The sequence below is a fragment of the Mustela erminea genome, chromosome 3 (assembly GCF_009829155.1).
Source record: "Mustela erminea isolate mMusErm1 chromosome 3, mMusErm1.Pri, whole genome shotgun sequence".
Classification (NCBI taxonomy): domain Eukaryota; kingdom Metazoa; phylum Chordata; class Mammalia; order Carnivora; family Mustelidae; genus Mustela; species Mustela erminea.
Genome location: NC_045616.1, coordinates 83,404,436 through 83,425,529, shown reverse-complemented (window position 1 = coordinate 83,425,529; position 21,094 = coordinate 83,404,436). Strand labels below are relative to the sequence as shown.

At 39.4% G+C, this 21,094-nt stretch overlaps 1 protein-coding gene and 1 long non-coding RNA gene across 5 annotated transcripts in view; one reads left to right on the top strand and one right to left on the bottom strand.

The window, feature by feature from the left end:
• Positions 1-21,094, top strand: part of KCTD16 (potassium channel tetramerization domain containing 16) — a 305,143-nt gene that overhangs the window by 98,298 nt on the left and 185,751 nt on the right. The gene's annotated exons all lie outside the window — the stretch shown is intronic.
• LOC116586404 lies at positions 1,778-2,586 on the bottom strand. Its single transcript, XR_004284022.1, has 3 exons — positions 2,427-2,586; positions 1,959-2,150; positions 1,778-1,851 (listed from the first exon to the last, which is right to left on the bottom strand). It is a non-coding gene; the product is annotated as an uncharacterized LOC116586404 (long non-coding RNA).

The following is a 21,094-nucleotide window of genomic DNA, read 5'->3' as shown; positions in this document are numbered from 1 at the left end:
TTCTAAGTCGGAACCTGTGTGAGCCCGAACGTCGTCCGGCTTTGAAGTCGAACCCAGTCTGCCGGGGAACCCAGTCCGGTTCTCCAAGCCGGAACCAGTGTGACACCAAATGTCATCTGGCTTTGAAGTCGGACCAAGTCTCATGTGGACCCACTGGTATGATCCCGAACGTCGTGGGGTTTTGAAGTCGAACCCAGTCTGAACTGAACCTATTCTGGTTCTCTAAGCCGGAACCAGTGTGAGCCCTAATGTCGTCCGGCTTTGAAGTCGCACCCAGTCTGACGTGGACCCAGTGGTGTGACCCCGAACGTGGTGGGGCTTCGAAGTCGGACCCAGTCTGACCTGGATCTATTCCGGTTCTCTAAGCCGGAACCAGTGTGAGCCTGAACGTCGTCCAGTTTTGGAAGTCGAACCCAATCTGTGAGCCTGAACGTCGCCCGGGTTTTGAAGTCGGACCCAGTCTGGCGGGGGACCCAATCCGGCTTTCTAAGCCGGAACCAGTGTGAGCCCGAACGTCATCCGGCTTTGAAGTCGGACGCGTCTGATGGGGGACCCCTTCCGGTTTTCAGTCAAGCCCAGTCCGACCGCGGCCAGCTGCTGGGTCCAGTTGGAAGAAAGAAAGGGTCCAGTAAAGCCTGAGAGCTTTGCCGTAAAAGCCGAAGAGCGGGGATCCGACGGGGACGTGCCCGACCTCGGGACGTGGCGAGAAGCGCGAGGAGCCGCGGGCGCGAGGGGCTGCTCGGGTGCCTGCGCCTGGGCTGCTGCTGGTCGCTCCGCGCTCCGTGGGGTCCCTCTTCTGTCTCCGGGACCGGGAAGAGAGAAACCCGAGGCACGGTACAGACTCCGGAGTTCATGCGGACAAAACCCGCTTCGAGTCGGGTAACTTCCGGTCTGGCAGGTGGAAAGGGCTGGACGGCAGGAAAGACACCTGCCGCCCGAAGGGAGCGGGAACAGAGCCGTCACGTGACCCGACGACTCGCAGGTTGGTCACGGCGAGGTCACTTGCCTTTCGGGCGCGGCCGAGGTGAGGCCGACGACCTAGCGAGGGCCCCTCGGCGGAGTCCCGGTTGCCGGACTGGAGATCCGTTTCGGGGGAGCAGAAGCGGCGCTTCAGGCGTGGTTCGGGGCCGCGGGGCCTAGTGAGCATCAGTGACTCTCGCCTTTTTTTTTTTTAAACGATACTACTAAAGCACCATTTACAACATAAACTTATCTGGAGGCTTCCAAAAGCAATTTCCTTCAATAAAAGGAGGCATTAGTTATTTTAAACCCCATGGGATTTTTAGGAAGAAAAGTGTTAAGATTCTCAAGAGTTAGAATTTCTGAATTATTCCTCCTTTTTCCCCCCCTTTCCTCCTTCTCCTCTTTTCACTCCCCTTTCTCTCTCTTCCCCTCCTCCTCTCTCTCTCCTCCTGCTCTTCCTTCAGTACAGCTCAGTGTGTGGCATTTGTGGTCAGAAGTCTTCAGGGGGCCAAGGCGTGTAAGGATAAGGTGGTAAGGTCACCGTCGAAGGGGGCAAGCAATAATCGGAAAGATAGGGAGCCGGTAGCATCCAGAAGGCTTGCAATGCCATGCTAACGCGTAGAAACCCAGAGTCACTGGGGATGAAGAAGCAGAGGGCTTGAGATTATCTAATATTTTTTATTACGCTGGGCATGAGATCATTACCTGATCAGCGTTTCTCCAGAATCGACAGCAACCGAAGTGTCCATTCAGGGTCACGGTTACTCTTGTGCAAGTATTAAATGAGAAGAGTGGTCAGAAAGATTTTTTTGTGGGTTGCTGGGACTCCGCCTGTCTCTGAATTGAGGCTTCACGCTCCAGCAGCGAAGAAACAGTGGAGCGGGGCACCTGCAAGGGACGGCAAAGGAAATTCTACCTTCTTGTTTCCTCCTTCAGAAGATCTTCCTTTCTTACAACTAACCGCCTCCGGCTCACTGTTGCTCAGATTTCTGTACCTGGGAAGTATCCATTTTACCTCTGAGGCCTTCAGATCAGGTTTCCTTTTTCTTTTGGACTTTCTGTTTTACAAGGAACTTTTAACGAAGTCCAACAAAGCCACGGTGCTTCTGAAAGCCAGCTCTGTTTAAATTGTACCCAGAATTACAATTTCTTTAAGGGTGGCCATTCCTCTGGTAATGTGTATCACACTGAAAAAGAAAAAAGATATTTTGAAATTCTTTAACAGCATATTAAAATGCAAATCGGTCTCCCTATTAAAGATTTCTGGAAGTTCTCTGACAACACATTTAAATGCAAATTGCTGAAGTGTAGATGCTAAAATTAAAATTGGGAAACAGAATACACCTCCATAGAGGGTCTGGTGTTCTTAACAGCAAAGAGGAAACCTGGGCTCTAGGCTCCCTGCATGATAATCACAGAGTCAGTGACCGAATCTGGACAATTCCAGAGGAAAACAATCCCACCTCCCAGTTGCTCCTCCTCCTCCATTTAATTCTGCGAAATGGATCTGAACAGAGTGGGCTCTTGGCAGACGGAAATGGTCCAGATTCTTTCTTCTTGTGTCCTGTGGCTGGACGAAGGGTGGGCAAAGCTCCTAACTCACTGTATTATTTACTATGCGACCTTGCCATGCCCTATTTGCAGCTCTTCTGAGATTTCTCCCCTTTCTCCCGCTCTTCCTAGAACTAGATTGTTCCAGGAGGCAGATCCCCATGGCAACATTACAAGCCAGTGCTTTTCCAATTCTGCTTTTGTGACACTGCAGGGTCCTTCTAATTATTCCAGGGGGTGTTACGGGATTCTTAAAAACAGAATTAGTTTTAATTCACTCTAAATTTAAAAATAAATGTGTCATTTTGTGGTTTGGGGCCACTGGGTGGTGAAGAATGTGGATTGTGAGTAAGGGGGGTGGTGGGAGTGAGATTAAATAATGATCTGTTCAAAAGATTTGAAAATTTAATGTTAGAGATCATTTCAGGATGGTGTGGTTTCTACTAGTCCCTAAAATGTAGCTCCCAGGTTAATATTCTAAAATAGGCTGCCGCAGAGGAGAGCCCTTCCAGCAAGGCTGAGCATTTCATCTTTGGACATTGTTACTCCTGGTGTCTTGTCCTTCCCATCTTTCTAAGTAGTCTTCGGAAAATTTCCTGATGCCATAGGTCTCTTTGGTATGCTTTATTGGATCCTCTGTTTAAAAGTAATTTTTAATGGGGGGAGCCTGGGTGGCTCAGTTGGTTGCCTGTCAGGTCAAGTGGTGATCTCAGGGTCTGGAGGTCAAGCCCCACATTGGGGTCCATGCTCTGAGGGGAGTCTGCTTGAGATTCTCTCTCTCTCCCTTTGCCTCTCCCCATGCTAGTGCACGTGCACTCTCTCTCTCCCTCTCTTATAAATAAGTAAATCTTTAAAAAAAATAATTTTTAGTCGTATAAATAATACATGAATACATTTTCCTGAAAGGCTCTTTTGTCTTAAACCCATTACCCTCCTCTTTTCCTGGGAGTTAACCTCTATTGTGAACTTAATATGTACCCTTCAAAATGCTTATACATGCCTATATAGATGGTATATAGAATTATTGATAAACTATTGTTTAAAACTCATTCTAAAAAATTATTTTTGTTTTAGTATGTCTTAGGGGGTTGTCAATTTTTATGTTTATAGCTTTAATTCACTTGTTTGCTTTTTGTATTATATGATTTATGGGTTATTTAGCCAATCTCTTAATGGTAGACATTTAGATTACTTACAATTTTTCACTATTAAAAATAATGCTGCAAGAAATATTTTTTCATTCAGTTCATAGTACGGTAGATCCTTAGAAATGCAGTTACTCTGAACCTAATTTTTTAAGAATTCACCCCTTTCTCCTAGCCTTCTATATCATCAGAGATACAGAAACATTCCTTTTCTGACTTGTAGGTTCTGGATTCCTGAAAAGAGAGATTTTGTTCCCTATTGAAACTCTGTTCCAAAATCTGTGTGATTTAAAAAAATAACAGTATCACAAGAAATTACTTCACAGTGCAAACCGTATCTTGGGTTTTATCCATGGTGCAAGTGACAGGGCATAAAGCAGAGCTCTGAGTGATGGGGACTTAATATCATGTATTCAGTGTTGCTGTTTATCTGTAGATTCAATATTCTTGCTGAAGGGTCAAAAACTCACTGTTTTTCTGCTAAGTGTTTCATTTTTCTTTGAAAAGTTTGCTGTAGATCAGAAATAATAATTTGCAGCTGTGTAGTTCTTTGTGTTCTTTGGTGGGCCTCATAGTCTGGAAGTAGTGAATTATCTGGTGAATTCAGGGCACGTCGATAGCTCAAAGTTGATGATGATGATGATGGCAACCATGGTAATGGTCCAGTGAACTGATTGGAATCCTTGCTGAAGGAAAAAACGTAAAGTGCTAAATGACTTCTTTTTGTAGGGTACCTGTTAAGCTCAGTTAGGGAATACACAGGTTTTTGTTTTTGTTTTTAAGATTTTTATTTATTTATTTGACAGAGAGGGAGAGTACAAACAGTGGGAAGGGCAGAGGGAGAGGGAGAGGGAGAAGTAAGGTTCCTGGTGAGCAGGGAGCCCCGTGCAGGACTCGATCCCAGGACCCCGGGATCATGACTGGAGCTGAATACAGTCGCTTAACCAACAGCCACCCAGGCACCCTGACACAGGGTTTTGTATGACGTAATTTTAATCACAGAAAGACAAACTTGGAAAAGCATTTAGACCAACATCTTCATATTCCATTTAAGAAAATTGGATCTGAAAGAGATGATGTATCTTGTCCATGATCACTTAGCAAGATAGTGGCAAGGTTAGCATTATAAACCAGATTTTTAAAACGTGACTTTTTAGTATACAGTTCTGTGAGTTTTGACAAATTTTCCAACACAATTAGGATATAGAACAGTTCCATCACTCCAATAAAATCAAATGTTTCCCTCGTGTAGTCAAATATGACCTCTACCCCTAACCTCTGACAACTAGGAATCTCTGAAATGGTAGTACTATTTCCAGGATTTCCTGTAAATGAAGCATAGAGAATCTAACCTTTTACATCTGACCACTTCCACTTACATACTATGTTTAAGATTCCCCCAAAAGTTGAAAGTAGAGCTACCCTGTGCTCCAGCAATTGCACTACTGGATATTTACTCTAAAGATACAAATGTAGGGACCCGAAGGGGCACGTGCACACGAATGTTTAAAGCAGCAGTGTCCACAATAGCCAAATGATGGAAAGAACCTAGATGTCTATCAACAGATGAATGGATAAAGAAGAGGTGGTATATATACACAATGGAATACTATGCAGCCATCAAAAGAAATGAAATCTTTCCATTTGCAATGATGTGGGTAGAACTAGAGGGTATGATGCTGAGTAAAGTAAGTCAATCAGAGAAAGACCATTATCATATGATCTCCCTGATATGAGGAATTTGAGAGTCAGAGTGGGGTTGTAGTGGTAGGGAAGGAAAAAATGAAGTAAGATGGGATTGGGAGGGAGACAAACCATGAGACTCTTTTAAAAAAAATTTTTTTTTGTTTGTTTAAAGATTTTATTTATTTATTTTAGAGAGAAAGGATGAGAGAGAGAGCGTGAGGAGAGAGGTCAGCAGAAATAGACTCCCTGCTGAGCAGGGAGCCTAATGTGGGACTCAATTCCAGGACTCCAGGGTCATCACCTGAGCCGAAGGCAGTTGCTTAACCAACTGAGCCACCCAGGCGCCCCCATAAGAGACTCTTAATCTCACAAACAAACTGAGGGTTGCTGGAGGTTTGGGGAAAGATAGGGTGGCTGGGTTATGAACATTGGGGAGGCTATATGCTATGGTGAGTGCTGTGAAATGTGTAAGCCTGATGATTCACACACCTGTACCTTGGGGCAAATAATATATGTTAATAAAAATAATAAATTCATTCATGTTGTTTAGTACATTAGAGATTCATTCCTTTCTATTTCTTTAGTGGCATTCCCTTGTGTGGATGTACTGTAGTTATCCATTCACCCCTCTGAAGGGTGGTTGGGTTGTTTCTGACTTCTGGTGATTACAAACTATGCATCTATAAGTATTTGTGTACAAGTTTTTGTGAGAACATAAAATTGTATTTATCTAGAGTGACTAACTAGAAGTGGAATTGCTAGGTTATATAGTATGTATATATTTAATGTTACAGGAAGCTACCAAACTGTTAACCAGAGTGGCTGTACCATTTTGCAGTCCCACCAGAATAATACATTCAGTTATTGACACTTTTGCCAGTACTTGCTATTGTTAATGTTCAGATTTTAGCAATTTTAATGTTTGTAGCATATCCCCTTATAGTTTGACTTTGCATTTACCTAAGAAGTAATGACATTAAGCATGATTTCATGTCCTTGTCATTTGTGTCTTCTTTGGGGAAATGCCTGCTAAAATCTTTGATTCAGTTTTTAAATTGGCTTATATGTTGCCTTTGTTTTAAATTTTAAAATTTAAAAAAATATATTTAAGTTACAAGTACTTTGTTGGATATGTGATTTGTGGCTATTTTTTCCTGTTATGTAGTTAGTCTTTTTCTCTGCTGTCTTTCACAGAGCCAAGTTTTAATTTTTGATAAAGTCAAATTTATCAGTTTTATTTTATGGGTTGTGTTTTGATGTCATATCTAAGAGCTTTTTGCCTAACCTAAGGTTTCAAAGAGCTGTGTTGGAATCTAAGTGTAATAGTTCTGTGCTTTCCCTATAAATGTAGGATCCATTTTTTAAAAAAGATTTTATTTATTTGACATAGAGAGATCACAAGCAGGCAGAGAGATAGGCGGAGACAGAGGGGGAAGCAGGCTTCCCGTTGAGCAGAGAGCCTGACATGGGGCTTGATCCCAGGACCCTGAGACCATGACCCAATCCCAAGGCAGTGGCTTAACCTACTGAACCACCCAGGTGCCCCTGTAGGATCCATTTTGAGTTAATTTTTATTTAATATGTTATGTAAATAAAGGTCCTTACATTATGTAAATAGAGGTCTTTTTTTTTGGTGGCTTACGCATGTACAGTTGTCCATCCTCTTTCATTGTTAAGACAATACTTTCCACTGACTTGCTTTTGCATTATTGTCAAAAGCCAATTTTGTGTGTGTCTATTTCTGAAATCTGTATTCTGTTCCATTGATCCATACAACTATCACTGCATCAATACCACACTGTCTTATTTACTATAGTTTTATAATACATTTTCCCAAAGCATGTAAGATCTCTAATTTTGTTCTTAATTTTTAAAATTGTTTGGGTTACTTTAGTTCATTGCCTTTTCATTGCAATCTAGAACCAGTTTTCCACTATCTAGAAAAAAAAGTCCTGCTAGAATTTTGGTTGGGATTTTATCTTTAGATTAAATTTGGGAGAGATATGAGAAAAAATCAAAATCTTAAAATATTGGGGAAAATTAGAGTCCTAAAATATCAAGGTTTCCAGTCTCCACACACATCATGTCCTTCTACTTATTCACATTCTTCTTTACTTTCTTTCTTCCATGTTTTAAAGTTTTCAGGAACAGATTTAGCACATATTTTGTTAGATTTATCCTTAAGTATTTGATTTTTTTTGAGCTTTAAAAATTGTGATTTGGTCTTCCAGTGTTCATTGCTTACTGTAGAGAACTGTGATCGATTTTTGTGTGTAGACCTTATATCATGCAGTCAAGTATTAGGTCTAGGAGCTTTTTGATAGGTGCTTTGAAATTTTCTATCTAGGCAGTGGTAGTGCCTATGAGTAGAGACCATGTTATTTTTTCTTTTTCAACATCTATATATTTTTTTCTTTTATGTCTTATTGCAATTACTAGGACTTTGGTACAATATGGAATAGGAAGGGTGGTAGTGGGTACCTTTGCCTTTTCCACCATCTTAGGGGAAAAACCATTCATTCTGTATTCATTAATTATGAGGTTTGCTGCATGTTTTTAAAGAGATCTTTATTCAGGTTAAGAAAAATGTCTTCTATTTCTAATTTGCTAAGGGATGCTGTCTGAGTCAGTCAGTAAGTAGAGCTTGTGACTCTTGATCTATGGGATGTGAGTTCAAGCCCTAGATTGGGTGTACAGCCTTCTATTTCTCATTTGCTGAGTTTTAATCATGAATGGATGTTACATTTTTTCAAAATTTTTTTTCTGCATTTATTGATATAGTGTGATTTAGTCTGTTAATACAATAGGCTACACTGATTTATTTTGTAATCATGAACCAGCCTTGCATTTCTGGGAGAGACTACTTTGTCTTGGTCTATGCTTCTTTTTATATATTGCTGGATTTGACTTCTAGTATTTAGTTGAGAATATTTATGTTTGTATTCATAAAAGATATTAGTTTTTAGTCTTCTTTTCTTTATATTGCCCTTGTCTGGATTGTTGTCAGGGTAATGCTGGCATTACAAAAGGGATTGAATAGGTATTTCCTCCTTTTCTGTTTTCTGGAAGAGTTTGTGAGGAATTTGTATTATTAATCTGTGAAACCTTCTGTCCCTGCAATTTTCTTTGCTGGAAGTTTTTAAATTATGAATTAAAATTCTTTAAAAAATAGATAAAGACCTATTCTGGCTATCTAATCCTTGAGTGAGTTTGGTAGCATGTCTTTCAACTGGTCCAGTACATCAAAATTGTTAAATTTATGGTCATAAAGTTAATGTTAATATTCTCCTATAATCCTTCTAATGCCTGTGATGTCCATAATGATACATTCCGATATTGGTTCTGATATTGGTGTCTTCCTTCTGTTTTGTCAGTCTGGATAGAGGTTTTTATCAATGAAGTTTATCTTTTCAAAGAGCTCTTTTTGGTTTCATTGATTTTTCTTCCATTTTCCATTTTCTTGTTTATTATTTACTCCTTTTGGCTTGCTTTAAATTCCGTATGCTATTCTTGGTGTAGAACTTTGATTATCAACATAAGAATGTTCTTCATGTCTCTTTCTTTCTTTCTTTTTTTAAGATTTTATTTCTTTGTCAGATAGAGAGAGCGCACAAGCAGAGGGTGTGGCAAGCAAAGGGAGAAGCAGGTTCCTCTCCAAGCAAGGAGCTGGATGAGGGTCTGGATCCTAGGACCCTGGGATCATGACTTGAGCCAAAGGTAGATGCTTAACCAACTAAGCCACCCAGGCGCTGCTGTTTCTTTTCTTTTCTTTCTTCTTCTTCTTCTTTTTTTTTTTTTAGTTTTTTTCTTTTTTTAGTAATCTGTACACCACCTTGGGGGGGCGAACTCATGACCTTGAGACCAAGACTTGTAAACTCTTCCGAATGAGCCAGCCAGACTCCCCTGTTCTTCATTTCTAATGTAATCATTAAATGCTGTATTTTATCTTCTAAGCACTGCTTTAGGTGCATCCCATAAATTTTGATGTGTTGTGCATTCATTGTCATTCAATTCAGAGTGTTTTTAACTTCCTTTCACTCCTGGATTATTTAGAAGTGTGTTGTTTAACTTGCAAATTTTGGGGGATTTTCTAGATATCTTTCTGTTATTGATTCCTGGCTCAATTTTGTTATGATTAGAGAAAAATACCTTGCATTATTGAGATTAAAGTTTTTGTTAAAGTTTGTTTTTATGATCTATCCTGCTGATGTTCCCTGTGTACTTGAAAAGAGCATGTATTGTGAATTATTGTATGGAGTGCGTTACGAATGTTAATTAGGTCAAGTTGATTGATAGTCTTATTCAAGGCTTCTGTATCCTTGTTGGTTTTCTTTCTGCTTGATCTTTGGATTACTGAGACATGAATGCCGAAGTCTCCAAGTGTAATTATGGCTTTGCCTGTTTCTCCTTTCAGCTGCATTCATTTTTGCTTCATGTACTTTGAATATGTTATTAGGTGCCGATACACTTAGAATTTTTATCTTTTCTTGGTGTATTGACCCTTTAAAAATAATTTTTGTAATATCCCTCTTTCTCTGTGATAATTTTTTTGTTCTGAAGTCCTTGTCGTATCTTTTTGTAGCTCCTCCTATGATTGACTTGGTGACAGAGGAGCAAGAGAGTAGGAGGAAAGACTTTTGAGTACACAGAGGCCTTCTTTTCCACTTCCTCTGATCATGGAGAAATACGGCCTTTCAGATCACCTAAACATCTGCAAAGGAATTTAGCCTCATGACTTAGGCCAACACAGGAGAATAAAAAATAACAAACTAGCATTTCCCCCCATAGTATCCATCTCACAGAGGGTCCCTTTCCTGGTTTTCTGCCCGTGAAGAGAGAGAAGAGAATGCCTCTGGAGTGTTTTCTGATTGCACCTGCTCCATGGTCTTGAGATGAGAATGTCATGGAGTTCAAGCTGGTAGATAGGGGAGGGAAAAAACCAGGAGTGTTTGTACCATATTTGTCATGCTTCCAGTTTTTTTTAATTTACTTTTAGTGTAATCAGATAGTTGCTTAATGTTTTCTGCTCAGAAAATTTAATTGTAATCAGAGGGAGAGAAGTACAGAGTGAGTGAGCTTACTCCATCTTAGCTGGAACCATTACCTCATGAATGCACTGTAATCCTTACTGTGGACAACTCAGAAGACGTTCCCTTTGCTATCTGTCACTTGGGTCAAAAATTCCTTCTCAGCTGGTTCCATCCTGTTTGAAGTCCTCATGTTACATACTAGTTTAAACATATGTAAGTAATGCAAGTACAGCACCCAATTATTTTCAGCCAATTATACCTTAATTCCCACCATTTTAATAGATAATCACTTGCATCTATCATAATCAAGAATAGAAACAAAATTAGAGAACTAAAATTCCTTGACAGAAATAAAAAGGAATCCTAGAGACTCACTTTTTAAAGACCATATCTTGGTCAGGCATGAAAATATGTGTCCCTGAACCCAGGAAGGTCAAATAAGAACTTGGATTACCTGGGGGATATAAATCCATAGGTATTAGGTTTTATCAGTAACCACTCCTTTGGTTGTGATCGTACAAATCTAATACTATTTGGCTTAAATTAAAAAATAAATATACTTAAGAATATGGCTTCAGAAGTGGCTAACTCTAGTTACTTAAATTATGCAGCCAGGAATCTGCCTTCCTCATTTTCATGGCTTCATTCTTAGTCACATCCTTCCCATGATGTGGTTAAGGTCACAACTAATTTCAGGTATATAATGTTTCCTCAAAGCAACTCCAGGATCTTTCTCACAATTGTAATTGCAAGTTGAAGATTTACTCTGATTGTCCTGGACAGGGCTGTATTCCCATCCTTGAGCCAATGATTATTATTCTGATTTTCCAAGTCTATGTCTGGAACCAGGAAGTGGGCTCAGCCTTTGATAGAGCACAGGCTACAAGTAAGGAAGGAGCAAATCCTCCAGGAAATTTGAGGTCCTGTGAATATAAGAAGAAGGCTTTGATTCTAAAAAGGCAAAATAAGAGCTATCCACGATGTAGGCGATGTTTAAAGAAGTGTAGAAAACTATGAAAAGAAACCTTCTCCTACTTCACAGTGTGGCTTAGAAGTCTGCCTTGTGTGAGAAGGAAAGCTTAAAGGCTGATTTTCTAAAACTCCAAACAGTAACAATTCTCTTCAATCCAGGGGAGTAAGCGACTATGTTGAGTTTTTGTAGTCACTAATTTTAGCATTGACATATGTAGTAAATGTCATTCACCAGTAATATTGAATGGCATATACAAAAGACAGACCAATGCGTCTTTTTTGTGTCACTAATTGCTACGTACTGTACTTTGTTTTATAAAAAAATAAGGAACAGACTTCAAGTTAGAAAGATTGCTTTTTAAGTTAAATATGTCAGATACACTTTTTAATGTCAACATCTTTATAGCTAAGGGAAAAATATTAAGAATTAAAAGCAGAACATTGGTTGAAGAAGAATTTGGAAGAAGAAGGTAGGTGTTTTCAAAGTTATAAGTGCTGCTTTCCCATCTTCTACATCTCTCACCATAAACTGGATTAGTAGGGGTTCAGGGTAGACTGTCACAGCCTGAATCCCTAAGTGATCATCAGAAATACAGCATCAAAGGAGCACTTCACTGAAATCACCACTACATTCAGCTGCCAACAGAGATGTGGAGGTGAGAAGCTCTGTGGCAAAACTGCTTCCCAAAAGATTGAGTCTCTCCCTATCAGAGGGGAGTTTGTAGGAGGGTGGGAAGAAGGTCTCAGCAAGGAGTGGTATGTGATTGCATGTGGCAGCTGCATCACAAAAGGAAAATTTCCTGGGAACTAAGAGATGAGAGATTTAGGCAAGTCTCTCAGCCTGTTACAAATGGCAGGGTGACTGTTTAACAATTGAGAAAATCTGAGAGCCTAAAATTAGTCCTTAACCATCTTTGGAATAAGAAGAAAAAGAAACAGAACCAAAAAAATGCTTTCATGTTTTATTCGAAGTCTGACATGTAGAGTAGCTGGCATAGCTATCTTTAACTGTCAGAAAGCATCTCAGAATGTAAAGTTAACTCACAGCTTTCTTAATGATCTCTCCATCCATCCATCCATCCATCCATCCATCCATCTTCCTGAGCTTTCCCTATCTCTGGCTTTTTTAAAGTCAAGGGACCTCAGTATGATTTATGTGGTCCAAATAATATACTTTGGAACTCACTGACCAAGTTTTTTGTTTTTCTAAGCACTGAATAAATATAGCATGGATTTTTCACTGGGGTCTACCCAAAACTCTTTCATAATATATACATTCCAGTGTGCTATTTCACCCTATAAGTATAAAACCACTGGATCATGAAAGAAACATTTGGACTACACATTGCTGTCTGTTTTGCAAACATAAGGCTATAGTTTCAAATGATAGTATTTCATGATTGGTATTCTGATGATCTGACATGGAAGCACACCTTTTATTAAAGGACCAATCCCTTTGTAAGTTTTTGCCAACTTCTTCAAAATTCAGAATAGGTAGAACAGTTTTTAGATGCACAGAATTTTTTGTGTTTCACCCACAGGCCTGAGTGGAAAGTACATGATTAATGGTTATCATACTAATTTTTTCCACCTTGAAGCCTTTTCCTAATGGTGACACTAATTTTCTGATAAAGGATTTAAATCATTAGCATCATTCTTTGGTATTTTGGGCAATAACATGTTTGATTTCATTTGAAATCATTGCCAACTGCCCCGCCTAGTATGATATGAAACTTGGAAGTTTGGAGATTTTTGTTTTGTTTTGTTTTGTTCTAGATAGCTCTCTTTATTTCTTTATGTTTCTGGCTACTTTATTTGAGATCATAGTCATGCATCATATACATCACAGTGTATGAATGAAGATATCTTCTTCCTTCAAAAAAATAAAAATACCTTTATATTTAGATTTGATTGCAAATTGAATGAGTTGTAAGTGTAGTCATAGGTCTAGAATGACCCATTGATTCTCTAGGAGAGGCATCGTTGTGATTTCCACTCTCATTTTTGGGAATTGACTTGGTTGTACTTAATCTATAAAAGTGTCCGATTTTCAAAACTCTTCAAAGTGTAGGGATAGAGGGCACATACCTCAATATTATCAAAGCCATCTATGAAAAACCCACCGCAAATATCATTCTCAATGGAGAAAAACTGCAAGCTTTTCCGCTAAGGTCAGGAACGCGGCAGGGATGTCCATTATCACCACTACTATTCAACATAGTACTAGAAGTCCTAGCCTCAGCAATCAGACAACAAAAGGAAATTAAAGGCATCCAAGTCAGCAAAGAAGAAATCAAACTATCACTCTTCGCAGATGATATGATACTATATGTGGAAAACCCAAAAGACTCCACTCCAAAACTGCTAGAACTTATACAGGAATTCAGTAAAATGTCAGGATATAAAATCAATGCACAGAAATCAGTTGCATTTCTCTACACCAACAACAAGACAGAAGAAAGAGAAATTAAGAAGTCAATCCCATTTACAATTGCACCCAAAACCATAAGATACCTAGGAATAAACCTAACCAAAGAGGCAAAGAATCTATACTCAGAAAACTATAAAGTACTCATGAAAGAAATTGAGGAAGATACAAAGAAATGGAAAAATGTTCCATGCTCTTGGATTGGAAGAATAAACATTGTGAAAATGTCTATGCTACCTAAAGCAATCTACACATTTAATGCAATTCCTATCAAAGTACCATCCATCTTTTTCAAAGAAATGGAACAAATAATCTTAAAATTTATATGGAGCCAGAAAAGACCTCGAATAGCCAAAGGGATATTGAAAAAGAAAGCCAAAGTTGGTGGCATCACAATTCCGGACTTCAAGCTCTATTACAAAGCTGTCATCATCAAGACAGCATGGTACTGGCACAAAAACAGACACATAGATCAATGGAACAGAATAGAGAGCCCAGAAATAGACCCTCAACTCTATGGTCAACTAATCTTCGACAAAGCAGGAAAGAATGTCCAATGGAAAAAAGACAGCCTCTTCAATAAATGGTGTTGGGAAAATTGGACAGCCACATGCAGAAAAATGAAATTGGGCCATTTCCTTACACCACACACACACACAAAAATAGACTCAAAATGGAGGAAGGACCTCAATGTGAGAAAGGAATCCATCAAAATCCTTGAGGAGAACACAGGCAGCAACCTCTTCGACCTCAGCCGCAGCAACATCTTCCTAGGAACGTCGCCAAAGGCAAGGGAAGCAAGGGCAAAAATGAACTATTGGGATTTTATCAAGATCAAAAGCTTTTGCACAGCAAAGGAAACAGTTAACAAAACCAAAAGACAACTGACAGAATGGGAGAAAATATTTGCAAATGACATATCAGATAAAGGACTAGTGTCCAAAATCTATAAAGAACTTAGAAAACTCAACACCCAAAGAACAAATAATCCAATCAAGAAATGGGCAGAGGACATGAACAGATATTTCTGCAAAAGAAGACATCCAGATGGCCAATAGACACATGAAAAAGTGCTCCATATCACTCGGCATCAGGGAAATACAAATCAAAACCACAATGAGATATCACTTCACACCAGTCAGAATGGCTAAAATTAACAAGTCAGGAAACGACAGATGCTGGCGAGGATGCGGAGAAAGGGGAACCCTCCTACACTGTTGGTGGGAATGCAAGCTGGTGCAACCACTCTGGAAAACAGCATGGAGGTTCCTCAAAATGTTGAAAATAGAACTGCCCTATGACCCAGCAATTGCACTATTGGGTATTTACCCTAAAGATACAAACGTAGTGATCCAAAGGGGCACGTGCACCCGAATGTTTATAGCAGCAATGTCCACAATAGCCAAACCATGGAAAGAACCTAGATGTCCATCAACAGATGAATGGATCAAGAAGATGTGGTATATATACACAATGGAATACTTTGCAGCCATCAAAAGAAATGAAATCTTGCCATTTGCGACGACGTGGATGGAACTAGAGGTTATCATGCTTAGCGAAATAAGTCAAGCAGAGAAAGACAACTATCATATGATCTCCCTGATATGAGGAAGTGGAGATGCAACATGGGGGGTTATGGGGGTGGGAGAAGAATAAATGAAATAAGATGGGATTGGGAGGGAGACAAACCATAAGTGACTCTTAATCTCACAAAACAAACTGAGGGTTGCTGGGGGGAGGGGGTTTGGGAGAAGGGGGGTGGGGTTATGGACATTGGGGAGGGTATGTGCTATGGTGAGTGCTGTGAAGTGTATAAACCTGGCAATTCACATACCTGTATCCAGGGGAATAAAAATATATTATATGTTTATAAAAAATAAAAAATTAATTTAAAAAAGTGTTCGATTTTATCTTACTTAATTTATTTATTTTTAAAGATTTTTATTTATTTTTGACACACAGAGAGGTCACAAGTAGGCAGAGAGGCAGGCAGAGATAGAAGGGGAAGCAGGCTCCCCACTGAGCAGGGAGCCTGATGCGGGGCTTGATTTCAGGACTCTGAGATTATGACCTGAGCCAAAGGCAGAGGTCCAACGCACTGAACCACCCAGGCACCCCAAAAGTGTCCAATTTTAAAGGGCTCTAGGCTTTGTGATGGAAAATAAATCACTTAACAAATAGCACAGTCTTCTGCTTTTAATACGGGAAGCCTTAGATTGAGCTGCACAATTTAACATTTCATTTTGACAGATAGTTATGAACACCCACAATGATCCTGCCTCTGTGAAAGGTTTGGGGCTGTGAAGATGAATGAGACATTGTCCCTAAGGATGGGGGCGGTGGTGAGAGTGTGGGTGAGGGAAACAGATGATATAACAAATGCACATCTGCGTTGTACCTTAGAGTTAGTCCTTTAAATATAACTACAAAATGTAGTTTTATAAGGAGGAATTATGACCATTTCTATTCTTAGTTTTTTGTTTTGTTTTAAAGATTTTATTTATTTATTTGACAGAGAGAGAGATCACAAGTAGGCAGAGAGGCAGGTAGGGGGTGTGGGAGCAGGCTCCCTGAGGATCCTAGGAGCCGGAGATCATGACCTGAGCCGAATGCAGAGGCTTAATCCACTGAGCTACCCAGGTGCCCCTCTATTCTTAGTTTTAAGAATGTCTGCAAAGTCCTTTTATATAGATTGAGTTACCCAGCATTGGGTTAATGATAACACTGTGAGTTAGTTAGCATGGTTGGTGAGGAGCAGTCCACCTCCCATGATCATGATCATAACGGCAGTAAGTAGTAGCAGTAGTGAGAGTAATGGTGATCTTATGTCAGATGCCTTTTGGGCACTCACTGTGTCCCAGGTTCGATTCTAAATCTGTTTGATGATTTTCCTCACTTTATCCTTACGTGGTACTCTCCCATCCTTGTTCAGAAGCAGATGTCAAGACAGGATGAAACAGACACATGTTTTGTTAGGAGAGATGTCTGTGAGAGAAAATGGGGGAGAGCAACAAGAGGCTAACAGGTCTTCCAGGTTATGAAGCAAGTTTCACCTCAAGTGTGAGGGGAAGAAAGGTTTGGTGGAAGTATGCAGGGTCACAACAGCCTGAGGAAGGGTAGGCAACATGGGCAGGGAGTCTTTGAGTCAAAATAAGCCAGTAAAGAAGTCCTATGTCTTTTAGAAACAGACCTGCATTAACATGCTTCCTGTGGTCTGCTGAGGGTGGTGAGAGGCTTGTGGGAGTCTGGGCATTGGTGCCCATGGTGCTGTGGATTTCATAGGTTAGGTGCCCAGGTCATCAATAGCTTAATTGATTACTCCTGCTGTGGATGGAGTCTGGATACATTTTCACAGCCACCATACTTTACAACAGCTCCATTTTACAGTTGAGAAAACTAAGACAACAGAGAGACTAAGTAATTTTCCCACCGTTAGCAATTGATGAGTGGCAGAGCCAGGATTCCAACTCATGCCCTCTGGTGTCAGATTCAATGCTTTTTTTTTTTTTTTTTTTTTTAAAGATTTTATTTATTTATTTGACAGAGAGAGATCACAAGTAGGCAGAGAGGCAGGCAGAGAGAGAGAGGAGGAAGCAGGCTCCCTGCTGAGCAGAGAGACCGATGCGGGACTCGATCCCAGGACCCTGAGATCATGACCTGAGCCGAAGGCAGCGGCCTAACCCACTGAGCCACCCAGGCGCCCAATGCTTTTAATCCCTAGACCAGCTGTCAAGGTTATACTTTTACAGTCTTTTATACTGTTGGAACAAGAAAGAATCTTTACACTGACTGACAAACTGAAATACCGTATGGAGATCTACAGCAGTTCTTTAACTTCAGCCTGCATAGATTCCCCCCAGGGGTATAGATGAGTAGCTTCTCCCTGCAGATTCTGGTGTAGTCAGTCTGGGGTGGAACTTCGGGACATGCATTTTCAAGGGCCATCTCTAGTGGCCCTTTACAAGTGATCCTTGAGTCAGAACTTCACAAACCCTGCTCTAGAGGAAGAGCGGGTGCATGGAAATCGAAAAGAGTGGCTTCAGTTCTGATTGTGCCAGTTTGTAGTTGTAAAGTCTCAGGCAGGTTGCTTAAATTTGACTAACTAGGTTTACAGATTTGCAAGTGGAGATGGTGTTTAACAGCAGTAATTAACTAAATAAGGCTCAGCAGGTTGTCCTGAGTCTATTGGACTAGATGAGAAGGCGTTGCTTGGAAATTGGGGGAGCATTGTGTAAATGCCTGCCGTGATGCTGCCAGCCACAGTGCCCTCAGCAGCAGTGGCCTCACTGACTGGGCTGTTGGATGGTAGGGGACCCTGGCTGTTTGTGGCTGTTTATGGGACCTGGCTGTTTGTGCTTCCGATGTGAGCGTATTTGATATCCGCCCTTGAATCCAGGTGAGGGAAAAGGGATGTCTTTAAAGTAGTCAATAAATCAAAGAATAATTTCTCTAGTTGTGCAGTAAGTCACATGGCTTTAGAGAGTGTGCTAGTTATATGGGAGGCTTGAAAATGAAATCCTTGAAAGGGCATTTCATTGGTGCATTTTTTCCCCCTTTGTTCATGGCATTACTACTGGTTCCTTTAAAAATTAATGGTGATAGTATACCAGGGTGCTTAGGAAGATGAAGAAAACTTTCGTTTAATGCATGTCTCTTCCTCCAGCTTCCTATGGGAACCAGAATGTGCCAGAACTGGTACCTTACTGCATTTAACTCTAGGTGTCTAATGTTCCTCCATTCCACTAAAGCTGATTTTAGGGATCAGCTCCAATGTCTGCTAAGGATTTAAGGGGAATGAGATTTAAAGCCATGAGGTGCCTATCTTAATATTTTTACCTGTCTGTAGAGATTGCTTATCCCTGGTTTCACATTATCCTTCTTTTACTGCCTAGGAAGTAGTGTCTGGTAGAAAAGGGATACCTATCGTCCAAGATTGGGCATTGCCACACACATTCTACTGTTTCCATCCTGGTGCTTTTCTTTTCTCCATTGTGTTCTTCAGCCAAAGATCTCAGAGAAGGAAAAAAGCCACTTAGCTACACTGAGCCTTAATCTCTTTTTCTGTAACTTGAGGGTAATAATATTTGCCGTTTCTGTTTCACCGCGGATCAGGTAAGATAGAGGCAACCCCTTTCTGAAGACCTAAGTGGTTATCAAATTGTGGTTACCCAATAAGGTATCTTTAATACTGAGCCTTACTTCCAATAGGGGAAATATTTTAAGCTTTTTTCCTAGAAATAAACTTTATATCATAAAATTAAGAGAGCTACCAAAAGTAAAAAAAAAAAAAAAAAAAAGGAAAGAAAGAAAAAAAAGAAAATCCAAATAGAAACTTTTAATCTTTTTTTTTCTTAAAAAGAAAAGAAAATTAATTAGGATTGATTGAAACCCTAGATTCTAGGACCATTAACTGGAAGAAAAACTTGGGCCTGAAAACATTGGAGAACATGTATTACCAGATGATTGCTTTTCCCAAAGAGGAACTTCTTTGGGATTTTGATGTTAACCTCTCTTGTTTTAAGATCAGCAGACTGATGGCCTACCAGCAGAAACATTTAATCTTTTAATGAACATTTATTAAACATATAAAACCAAATAATAAAAATACCTGTAATAAATATTCTTTATGAAAAATTTTTGCATGGACTGAATTGGATGAGATACACTGAAATATAACCGTTAAGATTATTGTTATTTTTTTGTACTGGAATTATCCTTTTGCAGTCATAGGTATTGTTCAACTTACTCATCTTAAACAGATTTATGATTGGGTAGTGTGCTTGAATACCTCTTAATTACTAGAGTAGTGAGTGTCCAGGGAGAAGCAGTTTCCATAATGACTTCTTTTTCAAACATTTCTTGTTCTTTTATATCAGTAAGATCTTTTCTTCTGAGCACCCATCAGTGATACGCTATATAAACAAATGTCAGATTTGTTCTTTTTCACAGTGTAACCAAGATATTTGCTTTCAAAGAAGTTCCATTTTTATTTTCTTCTTGAAGAAGGTAGTTTTCACTGTCAGGAAAGGTAGTTTTCACCTTAAAGGATTTCAGCTAATGCCCCTGGAAATGTCCCCTGAAGTATCTGCATCCTTTCCTGCAGCTTCCCTTGAACTCTGACCTCATGACAATCTATTTATTATCTTTCTCTTCAGATAGAGCCACAGGATGATAAAGAAATGTTAATTTATTTGCAGTGATATTGATTCCAACATAGTTTAATGTGGATGCAAAGATGTAATGATAGAGGATATTAAAATAATTCAGAACATTGAGAGTTTGTGCAGTCAGTGAAGACTTTTAGGGAAGGGAGGTGTTAGGTCTAAGTCTAGATGAAGTAGTATATACACAGCAAAGATAGGATGAGTGGGGCTCAGAGCCAAAGAAACAGAATGAGGAGAATGGACTGCCTAATACCCTTTGAAGGCTCCCCACTTGGCATTCTTAAGTTTTTGATATCTTTGTCTCCTGGTCATTTTTTTTTTCAGGTTAAATTAAGAATAAAAAATATTCTTATTTAGTGTACATTTTATAATCTAGACTATTAAGAATCCTTAAAATTTGTTTTTTATTTTTTATTGGGATATAATTGACATAGGATACTGTATAAGTGAGGTATATAATATGTTGGTTTGATACATTTATATTTTACAATATGATTACTAAAGAAGTGTTAACTAACACCTGCTTCGCATCACATAATTATCATTTCTTTTTTGTGTTGAGAACAATTGATATCTAGTCTTAGAGCAACTTTGGAGTTTATAGCACAGTATTACTGACTGTACTGTGTTATAAATTAGGTCTCCAGAATTTACTAGTCTCCTAGTTGGATACCATCATTTCTTTCAAGCACCCCAAAATCTTCTCAAGTCAATATCCCTCACCTCCACACCTCCACACTTTCTGAATTTTTGCTCAGATCATTTGTCTTCCTTGGCTATTCCAGACAAAGTTTATGGTTCATTCCCTTTGTCCTTCAGTGTACTTTCTTAGGGAAGTTTTGTTTTTTTGCAGGGGCTCCTTTGAGGGATACCTAAAAATCATTAGACCAGGAACACTAAAATGATATAAAACCCGTGAGGTCTGGGGACTTGCAACTGTCTTTAACCGAATATTTATATTAGTTATTAATGATGGCCACCAGTCATTGTAATATTAGCAGTATCTCTGATTTTGGCATTAGTAGAACTTACATTTTTTTTATCATGTCAGTTGTTTTAGATTTTTGAAATGTTGTTTAAGGTCACTTCTTCAAAATTAGGGTAATTATTAGACTGCTGCTATTATTTCTTGCTATTTAATGCATCAGTGAAGGT